Below are 10,740 nucleotides of genomic sequence, written 5' to 3'. Positions count from 1 at the left end.
ATTATGTCGATCACATTCGGTACACTGCAATCCCAGACGAACATTAAAACGACTCTATGTGGTCAGGATTGGATGAAACAATGCTTCAAACCTTGTTTCCAATGTCAAAAATAAACAAAATACATTTTTTGTTAAGAATCATTAATACAATTAGAAACACTTCTTATAAAAATATGTTTCTATTTTTTAAAATATTACATAGAATATCAATCCCGTACAAACGCATAGCCTCTTAAAACTTGCATATCATATAACCTACCACTTCTGGCGGCCGGTAACAATATACTTACCCAGATTCTGTGAGCATTGTAGACTTGCAGACTAGCTGCAGAATGTTAGGTAGCCGGTCAATTTGAATCCCATTTAATTTTCATACTTGCATAATAGCGTCTAGATGTGAACTAATATCCCCACACATATTTTTGCTAAACATTTTAGATAATATATCCTCCCAGTGCCTTTAAATAATAATTATTCAAATAGCTAAACTCACGGCAATGCGGCTTTCATTAGTCTGGTTCGGTCTCCATCCTTGCCACAGTGTTAAGGACTTTTGTAGTGTTTTTATGAATTGAGAGCTTATTTTACCTTTAGAAAAACTATATTTTTTAATTTCTATAAATTATTCGTACTGATAATAAATGAAGAGCGAATACATAATTATTACGAATTTTATGAATCGATACCAACAACAACAGGGTTCGAAGTGACCGGCTACCTAACATGGCTACGTCAACAAACGAAATCATTTGAAGCTGGGAGTTTTCAGGTCGTATGGGGCTTTAATGAATATTTGAAGGTATGTTTGGACACAAGTATAGTAGGAAAATATGTTAAGAATTTTTTTTATATCAAATTTATGAGACAGCAACTCAGGAATACAACGATATAAGGCCCCAACCGTGCGCAGCTTTTTGTGCGCCGTAAATCGAAGGCTTTTATAAGGGGTGGATCTGTAGCTCTCTGTTGCGTCAAAATACTTTTTCAGAGAGCTACAGTTCTACAGCTACTTGCAGACGTCGGACGGCTTATTTGAGTGTGACTACAGTATCGTAAATTTGCCCAGAATCTGATTTAAATGTAAAGTTTATGATTTATCTAAATCTTATGAACATTGATTAAATTTTAAGGATCATTTATATTTTTCGCTTTATTATGGATGCTAGAAATATGTGTATTCCTTTTGATTAATGTTCTACAAATTCCAAATAATGAATACAGCTGACAGAAATTTTTCACTTTTACTTGCGTGTATCAGTTTAAGCATACACTAGATTCCAAGGTACATGTATCACACCGTTCAGACAATTAAAATTGATGCCAAATTACGTATCGGAAATGTTTCTTGTCTCGTCTGCCGACAGTGAATAATCAAAACTGTACACAGCATTTTCCCATTTCCCCCACTAGCACAGAAAAAACTACCTTCAGATCAGATGTATGTAAACAGCCCGAGTGCACCTCTATAGGTGCGAATATCAAATAGTTCCTTAGTAAACAACTGAATTTACTTATCGTAATCAGGAGTACAAAAATTAAGAGAATATGATAAGGGAGATGAGAAAAATCGCATGTGGAAAGATTGATTGTTAACTGATTGTTTTACGTCCCGTCGAGAATTGTTCACTCACATTGAGACGTCACCAGCTGTAGGTGAAGTACCACAAATTTAGACCTATATTTAGCGTCCAGGGCAGTGAGGATTCATTAACGTGACAACGCCTGTCGTAACACGGGACCTTTGTTTTTAAGGTCATAACCGAAAGACACGGGATTTACACGTCTAAATGCGTGGCGTTTCGCGAAGGAGCAATCACTATCTCTTTTTAGTTCTTAGGTTTGAAGCGGCCATGGTAAGAACGAGACTCGAACTCAAGACGTTTTGGTTACAAAGTGATCGCTGTAACACTGATATACCGCGATCACAAACACGTGGAAAAAAATATTCGTGTAAATTTACACTGTAAATGGAACTACAATGCGACTTCATTTTTATATTGAAAGTGTGATGGCAAATTTTAGAAAATGCCTGATCTTTATCAATGAATAATTACATTTAAAAGGATTTTCATGAATGTAGATTGTCAGGAATTTCTTAACCAATTGGTGGATTTGTCCAAAGGGCATCATGGGGTTACAACCTAATACCCTTCTGGTTGAACATCTTTAACAAATATTGTCTCTTTCTTAATTTGCCATTTTGGGCTTAACTTTCCTCCATGGAAAGAAAGAAATACAAATTTGTTACAGCTCACTGCCCTTATATAAAAAAAAATTCTAGGTCTGCCCATGTAGCCAATCTCTTAGATATACCTAAAGTTTTAATTTTTTTCGCGTGAAATATACCGTGAAACTTCTTTCATATAAAATTCGCAGTCAAATTTTAGCGTAAATTTCACGTTAATTGCTTTTCTTTTGAAATTTTTAACATGAATCGCTTTTCACGTGAAATTCGTGTGAAATTGTTCTGGGTAAATATTGCATAAATTACTGTTCACCTGAAATTAGTGTGAATCTCTTTATGTGAAATTCATTTGAAAATCTTAATGTGAATGTCACATGAATTTACCCATGAACAACAATTTACGTGCACTTAATGTGAAGAACACTGAAATTCATGTGAATATTCTAACGCTAATTTCAGATAAAAGGTTCACAAGAATTTCACATGAACAACAATTTACGTGCACTTAATGTGAAGAACAGTTGTCTGTATATAAATTTTCTATTTAAAGATTTTGTACAACAAACCCTTTGATGACGCCTTTTCATACAAAGAATGATCGAGATAAATATCCTATAAGGAATGAAGAAATATTACGCACGATACACGTTGTAAACAGCAATGCAGGTTCCTTCTGTGCTATGTGAAAATGTTCCAAAATTTTGGGACAATTTTGAGACTTGTTGTCTACATAAGACTCAGTTACACGTTACTTGTTCAAAAAAGATTTATTTCACAATCTGTGGATACATCGTATAGTAAAAATATCATTGCTCTTCAAACAAATTTTTTCATAATAGTGATCACTGTGCAGGCATGAGTCTCTTTTTGACTGGATTGATGTCTTCTATCAAGATTATGTATAAAACAAGTAAATATATTATATATGAAAATAACAAACAAGTGGATTTTTGTAATAACTGGGAGTTCTGGAAAAGTTTGTTTACACATCTCTCTCTCTCTCTCTCAATACCTTTTTGAAAACTTTACAAATACAATAAATTATTTTTAGAAAGGAACAAAAAACATTCTCTTTTGATTTGCACCTTGCAGGTAATATAAACACACACAAACGCACAAAATAAATATATTCTCGACAGGACGTAAAATAAACAAACAAAATGAATATTTATACAGAAATGATGCCGGTTGTAGTTACGATAAGGATGGACATAACTGTTACTTACACCAGGCTGTCAAATCCACGAAAAGGATATTTTTGTTTTGCACAGGACCACACCTTTGGTCTCATATCTGATTTGATACAACTACAACTTTTGGTAACTTTTATTGTGAAAAAATATAACATAGCTTGTATATGAATTGCATACATCGCTAAACATCAACAAGTGGCGGTGATTGGTATTCTGTCAGCGATATGCCATATTTGTCATAATATAATAGTCTTTATTGCTATGTCAAAATCTTTCGTTTAATAAGGATTAAGATCAAACGACATCTGTGTTGAGCTTCGTTTTCGATGGGGTCCATCACACAAAGTTTGAAAACTTCCCTTCAAGTGGCATAAGTTTCCTTGAGTTCTTCGGGATATCCTTATCAATGATCACATCATAGTGGTATATACCTAGGTTTCCAAGGTAATGAACTGTTGACATCAGTCACTTCACCTATGAAAGTAAAAAAAAAAACCCACGGTGGTTATAAGTCGGACATGACAAAGAACATGCCTCAAAGAACTATAATTGACAAAATGCTGACAATGGGTTAGAATCCAGAATCATTATACCGCTAGTTTCATCTGAGGTACTACTATGTCCAATGTCTGCCTTTGCCCTTCTCTTGATAGTGTATATTTTATAGGAGTTATGAGATTGATCACTGTTCGTTATCTTCACTTGTTCATTAAATCAATATAGATGTTTTACCCAATATTTTCCAATTATGCTGGGATGAATCGGCTTTCCGGGTAATCTCACAACAGGGCAATCTGATCTAAATAATCTAAACATGCATGAAAGATCAAGATCAATCTCATAACTCCTATAATGAATACTAAATATAGAGTTGGGCAAACACGGACACAATGAAGTACCAGAGGACAAGTAAACATCCCCTGTCTACCTGTTACACGTGTGTCATTAGATTTACGATACTTCCATCAACGATCTACATACCTAGAACAAAGTAATTACCATTCTTAAGGAAACTGAATTGCAATATCTTCTTACCTCACAATAGCGATACAAATATTCAAGTGTCGATGAGGGTTACTGATCGCTAACGAAGCCGTCAATACCACTAAACCAAGTCTTTGGAGAGAGTTGTAGTAAAGGTTCCCGAAAAACCACCTCTTTGCAATTTACGTTATAACTGCACCACGCCATCAGATTGATGCACCTTATTTTCTTTGAAAGGGATTTGGATGCACATTCCTAAAATGAAATTACAAATATTCTGCTTTAGATTATTAGTTGATTTGTAAGTGACCTAATATGGTTTATACGTGGTCAGCAAATTCAACAATTTCATTTTTCGGTGTGAAAACGTCTGATACTACCAACGGCAATTTTGAATTCTATACAAACAAATCAAGGTCAGTAACTCTTATACTGATTATGTATGCAATATCCATGGTGCTTACGTGACTGCAGTCAAAATAATTTTCTTCCTGATATTAGCAGAGGATATAGATGTATATTACTCACTATTCTTTCATTGTTGCCTCCTTGAGCATTCACGCATCTTCTTCTAATTTCTTTAACTTCGTTTTATTCTTATCCCTGGAAGATGTCAGACATGAAAATCTCAAAGGCGTTTGTAGATTATTTCGCTCTCGCTGAAAGCGTCTTCTTCCAATTGCCATAGCTTGTTGTTATTCTTACAGGGTGTACTGTTCCATGATACTCTCATATTGTTGCTATATATATATATATATATATATATATATATATATATATATATGCTTTCTTTCATCACTTTCTTCATATCACCATTGTTTCTCTGGATCTTCTCAATGCTGCACAAGTGAACCATTTTGCCATGTTTCGAACGAGGAATAATGATTCAATGAAACATATTAGACTACATTCATTTGAAATCTCCACTAAAAAGGGTACAATCTCTCTTACAATTAAAACCAATAAATGAAAGGTGAAGATAACGAACAGTGATCAATCTCATAACTCCTATCAGCAATACAAAGTAGATAGTTGGGCAAACACGGACCCCTGGACACACCAGAGGTGAGATCAGGTGTCTAGGAGGAGTAAGCATCCCCTGTCGACCGGTCACACCCGCTGTGAGCCCTATATCCTAATCAGGTAAACAGAGTTATCCGTAGTCAAAATCAGTGTGCCAAGAACGGTCTAACAATTGGTATGAAACATGTCAGACAGCATTTGACCCAATGATAGGTTGTATTGACGAACTAGATCGTAAATAAATATGATATGAAATAATTGAATGCAATCAAACATCATTTTCTTAATGACATTCTCTTACAGCACTTTCTTTTTTGCTCATTCGCCTTTCGCAGACATTTATCTTTATTTCTTTTATTCTTCCGTCGTAAATCCCCAAAACAAACTCTCATTTTTATGTTTCTAACTTGATTACAAAACTGTTCTAACATACCAACAACTACTTTAGAATTTGAATTGTTTTCAATACATGAAAATATTGGGGAAAATGATCCAGCTGGCAGCATGATTAAAAGCAAGAGAAGTATATATATCATGTTGAATCGTCTTCCAAACGGCAGCATCATTTCGATTCTGAAAAAGAAACAACTAGAAAGTAGTGTTGGTACTGTATATAAAGCTCGATCTAAGCACTCATGATAATCACACAATCATTTGTCTATATAAAACCATATTATGATACTACTATTCAACTCTGTTCGTGGTTTCAGAGAAGGGTAAATGTGAACTTTTGGTTCAAATGTTTTTGAAAAACGTGTGTCGTGAAAGAGCGCATGCATAGGCGGCGTAATACTAAGAAAGGAAATATAATTCATTGGGTCAATCAGATATCGAACTCGGAACTCCTGCATCACTCGTTACGTAATCTTAACACTGAGCTAATCAGGCCAATACAAGAAATATAGTAAATATCACAATATCATAAAATTTAAACGTTTTTAGAAATCACATAATTACTCTTCTTATCAAGGAGATATACAAATATAAATAGGTTTAGGGGGAAATGGCAGTACTGTCGCATGTGATGTTTAGCTAGATTTAATGTAAACATATTTTATTTTGTATAACATGAAATAAGATTACGCAACAGGCAGATCCTATATATAAGTCTTCTCCCATAGGGTACAAGGTCACTACATGCACATATTATGAATACACACATAGTTGCAATAATCAAAGTAATAGTGATATCAAGAAGGTATATACGTGTATTTATTGTTTGTATTCATATATAGATTATATATATAGATTGATCACTGTTCGTTATCTTCACCTTTCATATACGAGTAACATATCAGTAGTAACATAACCATCTTTGTTATGGTAAATAGGTGAAATACAATTTAATAATAATCTTATATATATTATATTAATATTATTTGATTGTTCTGATCAGATACGCATAGAGTAACGTTTTGACGTCGACATCATAAACGTTCCACTGAGAACAAGTATACGATAGAGAAGCTGGGTTATCGGAGTCTTACGATTTGATGATGTTCATAATATTTTTCAAGATTTTATAATCACCAAAATATCTCTGCAGATCGATGAATCAATTTTTAATCTTACACAATACATGTAGTTTTATACCAATGCATTTAATTATTTATTCATTTATCGTCTATCAAACCATTATCACGATTTCTGTTGTAGCGAGGGATGCGTTGACAAGACATTAACCGATGGTCATTAGAGTAGATAGTAAATCCTAATACATATCTTTTGTTGGGAATTTTTTTTTTATAAGAATCTGAGTGAGAAAGTCCAATCAAAAGTAGCATATGTACATACAAAATGAACATTCAATATAAAGTTTTCCAATTGCAGTCACTCTGAACAGGACATCAATGTAAACTAGTTTATACAACTAATTGTGCAATCCTGTATAAATAAAGGATATTATTATTATTACTCTGAATATCAGATATGTTTGAGGAGCTCACGATTTCAATACTGTTATCGGAAGTAGCCAAACAATAAAATAGATAAATTAAAAAAATAATAGCTCATGATCCCGTGAGTATCCCAGTTAGAATAGGACCTCAGTATCCCTTGTTGGTCGTATGAGGCGATCAAATGGGGCGGTCCTTAGGATGAAACCGCAAAAACAGAGGCCTCGTTTCACAGCAGGTGTGGCACGATAAAGATCCCTCCCTGCGCAAAGGCCGTAAGCGCCGATCATAGTAGGCCTAAATTTTGCAGCCCCCCATCGGCAAAGATGACTTCTCCATATGAGTGAAAGATTCTTTAGAAGGACGTTGAATATTCAATCAATCAATCAATAATAGCTAATGAGCTAGAAAATGCAATTAGACAATATGTTCAAGGTGTATTCAATAACACTTTAGAGAATGTAATTTTACAGACTAAATAAAATGTATTGTGTTTTTTATATTACTTGTACTTGCACATAGAATTCGTTTTGCAATCACAAGCAACATACATTAAAAAGTGAATAATCTGAAACCTGTTTAATCTATTTCTCTACCCATTCTGACTTTTATTTCATTCGCAATTTTCATATCTAATTGCTTTTCCAGTGTTTATTTCGACATGCTGTGAATTCATTTCTCTCCCGATGCATCATGTCGAATGAGACAGGTTTCGTCGTATATTGATATTCAACAACATGTACATAATATTTATAATTTGATTTACCATGCACAATATATCATCATCTTGAAACAAACATCATCAATATGCATGATTACCGCCTGGTTGTTAAAAAAACCCGTAATTCTTGGAATAATTTCCCATTTAAAAATTTTTGCTTTATTTCTTTGACTAACTGGATTTACATGAATATATTTAGTACAGACACGAAAAAAAATTCTGAATTTTTGCACGAATGAAGCTAATTTTCTGGTGTATTGATGATCTAAATTCTAAGTATATTTTTGTGTGTGATGAATTATTTTTTGATATTTCAAGATTAAAATATAAACTTGAAATATGGATATTCTTACCTTGTGTCTCACCAAATCAATCCTTGTCTTTTAATTTTCAATAACGAAACTAAAGTATTTTAACCTCGGTTTCTAAAGAGGGAGCGTGTCGTCGTCTCTAAGCTGACCAGTGCATATACAATCGCATGAACTGATATCAGAGTATTTGTATAACAATCTCGCTAAGCGTGGCGTGATGTTCTTTTAAAATATGATGTAACACAGCTTTAAACATAGCGGTATGGTGTAAATATAGAACATACCAAAAGAGGGAAAATTATGAACTATTTATAGATATATTTTCAGTTTCCAACAAAAGAATTCTCTCAGGTGTCCAGTCCTTGTGCTACACGTGTACAAAATGCTAAAGAGTTATCACGGGGTATTTAGGAAAATGGAAAAACCAGTGCTATTTACGTCTAAGGTATGGAGACAACCAGAGTAATCCTTATAATATTAGGGCACGTGACAACGGTAAACAATACCTTGTTTATTACATCATGAATAAATCCCCTTTGTGCACTGGTCTCTTGTTAAATACAAAGCTAACGCATGTAACATGCTGTACTATAAAATATGCCTCAATTTAAGTAAAGTTAACTATTTATTGCTCAGAAAATTACACATGGAAGCAAAAATACATTTCAAATGATAGCAATGATGTTTCAATTGCTGTTGTAGTTCAATTAAACGGTTTAAAAAACGTGAATCATTAAACGGTTCGGTCGCCATTACATTCCAAATCATTCATAAGAGACATTTAACAATTTGATACAATGGTTTTTAAGTAATTATTTTGATGAAAATCGTCCTTTACTACAAACCGTTCGATTTATCAGGTTCTTACTATTCAATACTCTCATTAAAATAATTTTCAATAATTTGATACGATTGCCAAGTTATGGGAAAAAAATGATTTAGAAATTTATTTCAAAATTAAGGATTATCTCCCTCATGCATAGGTCTTATCTTTAGACGAATTTAACTCCACTTTTTGGCACTCTGTTTTCCCCTATAATAGCTCTAGCAAGTTTATTGTTATTTCGGATTTCGAACATTTCGGTTGAGCATCACTGAAGAGACATTAATTGTCGAAATGCGCATCTCGTAATTGTGTACCGTATACGTTTTACATTAGAACACCTTCTAATCACTTATATATGCATTTCAGATGGAGATTTCCTTATGAAATGAGAGTTTATCTTGTAAGTGAACAATTCCTGTCGGTGTTCGATTTAGATCGATCCAAAGAGTCATGATGGGACTGTTAAGTTAATGAAATGACCGCATTTGGCAGTGATATACACGTTTGACTAAAACAATTTAGTGGGAAAAAATTACAAACTTCTTTTGATATGTGAAAAATACACCTTTTTATTGATTGACATTTAAGAAGAATAATGCTTGGGTTTTCCTCAATATTATCACACAATACCATTGTTACATGTACATGTATATATCAAAAATTAAAAACTATTCTAAATCATCGGATAAAGTCTCACGCATATGCCTCATACCATCTGATCTCATAAATTCAGTGTTCTCAAATGATTCCAAAGGTAATCTCAGTCGTCAGAAATATGTATCATCATCTCAAATCAAGGAAAATGAAAACAGTCACTAAATTTTCCGTTCAAATGATGACTTCCATGGGGCAATATTTTATCTCCTAAAATTCTCTGTTGCCTTGTGCTTTTTTTTTTTTAAATCACTAATACATAGTATCTTCACTTACCTACTTGTATATCGCCAATTCAAAAAAACAACAACCAAAAAACAAAAAACCCCCACCCAACTATAGAAACACTTCAATTTCGGAAGATAAAATATTGCACCATGGAAGCTATTGACCATTTGAAGGGACAATTTAGCGATAGTTTAGTTTATGGAATTTACATACGTAGACGGTAAGTAATGCAGCATTAATAGCGATACAGAGTTGGTTCAATAGTCAAATCACTTCAGCACTGTCACCTACGAGTACATTAATTGCGGAAGCTGAACGTAAATATCCAGACATGAATCATGAAGAACTACTCCGAGATTCAGTAAAGGTGTCAGTCCAAATATTCAGCCGAGTCGAATAACATGTTGGCAGTATTAGGTGTCCAAAACTGACAAAGCCGGTGAAAGGGGGTGGTACCCACAAGCGCTTGCTTAATATTTTTCATAAGTAATAATGATTTTGAAATACACATGCATTAGTGTAGCTTAAGAAGTATAATGAGAAGGTGGAATCTGAGGATCACTTCCCGTTTTCTCTGCAATTTTGCAAGAAATATAATTTCTGCTTCCCTTGTATATAATAAGCCTTTTGATTTAACAAAATGATGACCTCATCATAATTTCAATACATAAAGTGTCCCAAGCCACGCGATCTCTTCTGACGCACGTGGTTTTTATAACC

General features: G+C 33.7%; 1 long non-coding RNA gene across 1 annotated transcript; it reads right to left on the bottom strand.

The window, feature by feature from the left end:
* Positions 1-2,933: 2,933 nt before the first annotated feature.
* Positions 2,934-8,600, bottom strand: LOC125663562 (uncharacterized). The gene is made up of 4 exons (XR_008802651.1): positions 8,355-8,600; positions 4,891-5,958; positions 4,414-4,617; positions 2,934-3,852 (listed from the first exon to the last, which is right to left on the bottom strand). It is a non-coding gene; the product is annotated as an uncharacterized LOC125663562 (long non-coding RNA).
* Positions 8,601-10,740: the final 2,140 nt, after the last annotated feature.

This window comes from Ostrea edulis, chromosome 4 (genome assembly GCF_947568905.1).
Source record: "Ostrea edulis chromosome 4, xbOstEdul1.1, whole genome shotgun sequence".
NCBI classification, from domain to species: Eukaryota; Metazoa; Mollusca; class Bivalvia; order Ostreida; family Ostreidae; genus Ostrea; species Ostrea edulis.
The sequence above is the reverse complement of the archived record's forward strand: the minus strand, read 5'-3'. Positions and strand labels throughout refer to the sequence as shown.